This window comes from Hemicordylus capensis, chromosome 2, assembly GCF_027244095.1.
Source record: "Hemicordylus capensis ecotype Gifberg chromosome 2, rHemCap1.1.pri, whole genome shotgun sequence".
Lineage (NCBI taxonomy): Eukaryota > Metazoa > Chordata > Lepidosauria > Squamata > Cordylidae > Hemicordylus > Hemicordylus capensis.
This window is the reverse complement of record NC_069658.1, coordinates 264,053,551-264,060,108: the sequence shown is the minus strand read 5'-3', so window position 1 is coordinate 264,060,108 and position 6,558 is coordinate 264,053,551. Positions and strand designations below refer to the sequence as shown.

The 6,558-nt window shown below is 45.8% G+C and overlaps 1 protein-coding gene across 1 annotated transcript in view; it reads left to right on the top strand.

Annotated features, from left to right (window-relative positions):
* LOC128344439 (zinc finger and SCAN domain-containing protein 2-like) overlaps positions 1-6,558 on the top strand; it is a 40,014-nt gene that overhangs the window by 628 nt on the left and 32,828 nt on the right. The window lies entirely within an intron of this gene.

The window sequence follows — 6,558 nt, the reverse complement described above, 5'->3', positions numbered from 1 at the left end:
CCTTCCAAAAATGGCTCAGAGAAATAGAGAAATAACAAAGAGAAATAACAAATAAGATGGCACAAAAAAGTGTTGTGCACTTGAAGCATTCTCACCAACCTTCAGAACAATCGGGAGTTTATTATTATTTTGAACTGCTATGTATTGTATTTTCTATTCTCCATTTTTGGCTGTTATGACTTAATGCGGGTTATGTTTTAATTGTATGTTAATAGTTTTTTTTAATCCTGTGTTGTGAGCCACCCAGAACACAATATGGGTTGTCTAACAAAGTGTATTTTTAAAAGTTATTAAAGAAAGTGTATTTTATTATTATTATTATATGGCCCCTCCCCAAGATATATCTCTCTGCCAGTTTACACTCTCGCCACCTTATTCATAACAGAATCCAGAGGTGCCCCTAGGTAACTATGGAGCCTGGACCCACCCACTGCAAGTGAAGCATCATCCCCTACACACACACCGTGACATACACAGTATTTTTAACATGTGGGTTCTTGAGGGCACAAACAACAGCAACTACATTCACAAGAATGTAAGAATCTAAATAGGTATATTTATGCAAAAGCCACCTAATGGCACAGCAGGGAAATGATTTGACTAGCAAGCCAGAGGTTGCCAGTTTGAATCCCTGCTGGTATGTTTCCCAGACTATGGGAAACACCTATATTGGGCAGTAACGATATAGGAAGGTGCTGAAAGGCATCACTTCAGACTGCGTGGAAGGTGGCAATGGTAAACCCCTCCTGTACTCTACCAAAGAAAAATCACAGGGCTCTGTGGGCACCAGGAGTCGACACCGACTCGACGGCACACTTTGCCTTTATATTTATATAAATCTGCATTAGCAGAAACATTTCAACAAGCAAGTTAACATAATCCTTTCCCACATATTTCTTTCTCCACTCCCCACTCTGTCTCTAAAGCACCTGGTACAGATCACAATCACACCCAGCTGCCAGGCGCAGCGTGTGCTGGAGCAACCACACCACCCAGGACAGAATAAAGAGGATTTGTGGGCCCCTAGATAGTGGTGGCTGGTCAGTAAGGGCAGTGCCCCTCCAAACAAAAACAAACAAGCTAAAGGTTCAGACTTACCAGCAGCGATGGAAACCTTCAGAGCAGGGCGCTTCTCCCAGCCCCTCCTGCCCTGCCTGTAACTTGTTTTGGTCTTACTGGCTGGAATAGCTGCTACTCAAGCAGCTCCAGCTAATCTGATTCCTTGGGGGCTCCTCCTGGCACTGCCCCCAGGAAGAACTAAAATAATGGGTTAAAAATGCACTTCTGGGTTGCTTCAGGGAGTATTTTTTTAATACATCTTCCCCTTCTTCCTGGGGGCAGTGGAGGATTCCCTGACTGCCGGTAAACCTGATTTTTTACTATCTTGTTTTTTGGTGGGAGGGGTGATACAATCCCTGCTTTCTCCCTTCTGTCCCTCTTTCTGCCTTTTGCCCTTCCTTTCTGCTTTCTGGCAGCCTTTCCCCCTGCTTTTTGTCCTGGCTTTTTTGCTTTCTACCTCCCCTTCCCCCCCCCCCAAAAAAAACCCCAAACCCCTTTCTGTTTTCTACTTATGCCCTGCTTTTCTGCCCTTTCTGTTTTCCTCAATGCTGGCAGGTTTGGGTAAATACCCAAGCCTGCTGGTGTGGAGGAAAGGCGGGGGGCGGGGGGTAGGCATCTGCCTTAGTGACCAGCTTCTCCCCTGCTCCAATGCCCACCAGCCGCTATTGCCTGCAGGGTTTGTGGAGGCCCTGGATGTAGCCCCAAAGTCCAGGGGTAAGAGCACCTCTGACAGAATCTCTCATTCATCATGCCAAATTTTCCGCCCTCCCAGCTGGCACGATTACTTCCCTGCCCTCCCGAATGTTCACTTGTTATTGCCATTTGTGTGTGCTGTGCAGGAGGGCTTTCACTGCCCCACTCTCCACCCTGTACCCAGACCCTACACACACACCGTGACAAACACAGTATTTTTAACATGTGGGTTCTTGAGGTCACAAACAGCAGTGTAAGAATATAAACTTGGATTGGGGGGGCCCCAGAGGGTATGGAGGCCCTGGACTTTAGCCCTGAATTCCAGCGGTAAGAGTGCCACTTGCTGAGGGCATGCAACTGGTATTTAGAGGCATCTTTCCTCAGGCTGGAGGTGACCTATAGCCTTCAGGCGAGTAGCCATTGATAGACTTGTCCTCCATGAATTTATCTAAACCCCTCTTAAATCCATCCAGGCTGTTGGCTGTCATCGCATCTTGTGCCAGAGAATTCCATAGGTTGATTATATGTTCAAAATACAAAGTGCTGGTTCTTTACCTTTAAAGCCCTAAACAGCTTGGGCCCGAGATATCTTAGAGAGCGCCTTCTTTTACATGATCCCCACCGCATGTTAAGGTCATCTGAGGAGGTCAGTCTCTCCCAGGCTGTGGAATGCGCTCCCAACAGAAATTCATAATCTTAATTCCTTACTGACCTTCAAGAGAGCCCTTAAAACCTACCTGTTTGGCCTGGCCTCTCAGGGTTTTTAATTTTTTAAAATTGTTTTAATGTTTGCCCTGGTTCTCCAGGGTTTTTCGCTGTTTGAATGTTTTAATTGGTTTTATTCTGTTTTTATAGTTTTGATTTTAATTGTTAACTGGTTTTACTTGTTTTTATTCTGTTGTAAACTGCCCTGAGCCATTTTGGAAGGGCGGTATATAAATCAAACAAACAAATAAATAATGTTGTGTGAAAATATACTTCCTTTTGTTGGTCCTACATTTTTGGCAATCAGTTCCATCGGATGACCCCTAATCCTAGTGTTATGTGAGAGGGAGAACAAAAATTATCCATTAATTTTCTCTACACCACGCATGATTTTATAGATCTCTATCATGTCTCCCCACAGTTGTCTTTTTTTAAAACTAAAAAGCCCCAGGTGTTGTAGCCTTGCCTCATAAGGAAGGTGCTCTAGGCTCCTGATAATCTTGGTTTCCCTCTTCTATACTTTTCCCAGTTCTATAATATCCTTGTAGTTCTGATATGGTGATCAGAACTGTACACAGTAGGCTTGTGCCCGAAACGTTTCGGAGGCCATTGTAAAGGCCTCTAAAACGTTTCGGCGCTGGGGCAGGATTCGGTGCTTCGGCACCGGCGGGGGTACTACTTTAAGGGAGGGGGAGGGTGTACTCACCACCACCACCCCCGCCGCGTTTCCCCTGCCGGCACTCTCCAAATTTCAAGCCCCTCGGGCGGCAGCGTTCCTCCTTGCCGTCCCGTTCCCCCCGTCGGCCGGAAGTCACGAGCGTGTGGGCGCCCGTTGTGCGTGCATGTGCACGGCAGGCGGGCGGGCATGCACATGCACGGCAGGCGCACGCGCGCTCGCAACTTCCGGCCACTTCTGGCCGACGGGGGGAACGGGGCGGCAGGGGGGAACGCTGCCGCCCCGAGGGGCTTGAAATTTGGAGAGCACCGGTGGGGGGGTGAGTACACCCTCCCCCGCCCTTAAAGTAGTACCCCTGCCGGTGCCAAAGCCTATTCGGGCACATGCCTAGTACTCAGTACTGTACTCCAAATGTGGTTGCACCATAGTTTTATATAAAGGCATTATAATATTAGCAGTTTATTTATTAAAAATTTACTGTATACTGCCTCCTCCAAAGACTTTAGGCGGTGAACAACAACAATACCAATAACTATTTAAAAAATTAAAGGGCAAAATTAAAGGGCAAACAGATAGGTCTTAAGAAGGGCCTTAAAAGCAACCAAAGAGGGGACTGAACGAATCTGGAAGGGGGGGGTTAAGAGTGTTCCAAATAAGAGGGGTGGCCACAGAGAAGGCCCTCCTATGGAACCAGGCACCACACACTCTACCAGGGCTCGGGACACTAAGCAGGGCCAGCTGAGAGGACCTCACAGGACGGGATACAACCGGCCGAGAGGGGTGATCCCGGAGATCAACAGGTGCTAAGCCCATAAGAGTTTTGTAGGTGAGAACCAGCACTTCGAATTGGACCTGGAAGCGAACAGGCAACCAGTGTAGTGAGCATAAAAGAGGTGTGACACTATCAAATCTATGCCCCCCCTCCCCCATGAGGAGGTGGACTGCTGCATTCTGGACTAGTTGAAGCTTCCGAATCGTTTTCAAAGGCAACCCTAGATAAAGCATGTAACAGTAATCCAAAAGAGAGGCAACAAAGGCATGAGTTACTGTTGCCAGGGCCTGCCGGTTGAGAAAAGGCCATTACTGAAGAACCAGTCGAAGCTGGGCAGACACCCCTGGCCATGGCCTCCACCTGTTGTTCAAGCAGGGCCCGCGAGTCCAGAAGGACCCCCAGATCACGAACTGTCTCTCTCAAGGGAAGCGCAACCCTATCAAGAGATAAACTCACGCATGGCAATTGGCCAGATAGCAAACTGAACAAGAGCAACTTGGTCTTGGAGGGATTACGCCTGAGCTTGTTTTGGCCCATCCAGGTCCTGACAGCCGCTAGGCGCTGAGCCAGCACATGGATGGCATCACCTGTTTGGACGGGGTAGAGATATAAAACTGAGTATCATCAACATATTGATGAAAACTTACTCCAAACCGACGGATGACCAGGCCCAGCAGCTTCATGTAGATGTTAAAAAGAATGGGAGCAAGGACTGAGCCCTGTGGAACCCCACAAGAAAGGGGCAGGGTGCAGAACACTCACCCCAATCAACACTGACAGGAATCACCCAGTGAGATAGGACTGGAACCACTGAAGTACAGTGCCCCCAAGGCCCTATTTTATTTTCAATCCCCTTCCTAGCATGGAATTTGTCTTTTTCACAGCTGCCACACGTTCACACTAACTCAACACTTTCAACGCACTGTCCACCACGACCCCAAGATTCGTCTCCTGTTCAGTCACTGATAGCTCAGGCCCCATCAGTGTATATGTGAAGTTGGGGCTTTTTTGCCCCAATCATTTTACACTTGCTAACACTGAATTGCATTTGCCATTTTGTTGCCCACTCCCCCAGTTTTGGAGATATCCTTTTGAAGTTCCTCACAATCTCTTTTGGATTTCACCACCCTAAATAGTTTGATGTCATCTGCAAATATGGCCACCTCACTACTTACCCCAACTTCTAAATCATTTATGAACAGGTTAAAGAGCACCAGTCCCAGTAGAGATCCCTGGGAGATCCCACTTCTTACATCCCTCTATTTAGAGAACTGTCCATTTATTCCTACCTTCTGTTTCTTGTCCTTCAACCAGTTACCAATCCACACATGAACCTGTTCCCTTATCCCATGACTGCTCAGTTTTCTCAAGAGTCTTTGATGAGGAACATTGTGGAAAGCTTTTTGAACATCCAGGTGTACTATGTCAACTGGATCACCTTTATCCACACACCTGTTCAGATTCTCAAAGAACTCCAAAAGGTTAGTGAGGCAAGATTTACCTTTGCAGGTCCTATTCTTCTATATGATGAACAATTTTATTGAGAATGCTTTCCATCAGTTTGCCTGGAACAGACATTAAGCTTACCAGCCTGTAATTTTGGGGATCCCTCCTTGGATCATTTTTTGAAAATCAGTGTTACACTGGCTACTTTTCAGTCCTCTGGTAGAGAGATTGTAGGGATAAGTTATATGTTTTTGCAAGGAGGTTGATAATTTCACATTTGAGTTCTTTAAGGACTCTTGATGGATGCTATCTGCCCCTGGTGATTTGTTAATTTTTAATTTTTCCAGACAGTTTAGAACGTCATCTCTTGTTACAGTTCAGGAACAGGTACACATGTGGACAAATTTTTTGGTACCCTTACAGGTCACTGAAAAAGTGTTGTATGCCTCCTGAAAAGCAATTAAATGAAAAGCAATTGTCCCATGTATACCTGCATGCCTTTGATATGTCATTGAGTAAAGCAAAGTAAGTGTGAAAAGAGATAAAGTATTACTTATTCTACAAAGATATTCTAAAGTGGCCAGGACACATTTGTTGGTACCCCTAGAAAAGATAATAAATAACTAGATTAGAGTAATGTTTCAAATTAGCTGTTTTCTTTCATTAGTATCACACATCTCCAATCGTACAATCAGTCATTCGGCCTATTTAAATGGAGAAAAGTAGTCACTCTGCTGTTTGGTATGTGTCCCATGATGAATATGACCCAGAGAAAGCAAAGGAGAGAGTTGTCTGAGGAGACCAGAAAGAAAATTATAGACAAGCATGTTAAAGGCAAAGGCTATAAGACCATCTCCAAGCCATTTGATGTTCCTGTGACAACAGTTGCAAATATGATTAAGAAGTTCAAGGTCCATGAGACTGTAGCCTACCTCCCTGGACACGGCCGCAAGAGGAAAATCGACCCCAGAATGGGCAGAAGGATAGTGAGAGTGTTAGACAGAAAGCCAAGGACAACTTCCAAAGAGATACAAGCTGAACTCTAAGGTCAAGGTCCATCAGTGTCTGATCACACCATCTGTCGCTTTTTGAGTGACAGTGGGCTCAATAGAAGAAGACCCAGGAGGACTCCACTGTTGAAAGAAAAACTTTAAAAAGCCAGACTGGAATTTGCTAAAATGTATATTGACAAGTCACAATGCTTCTG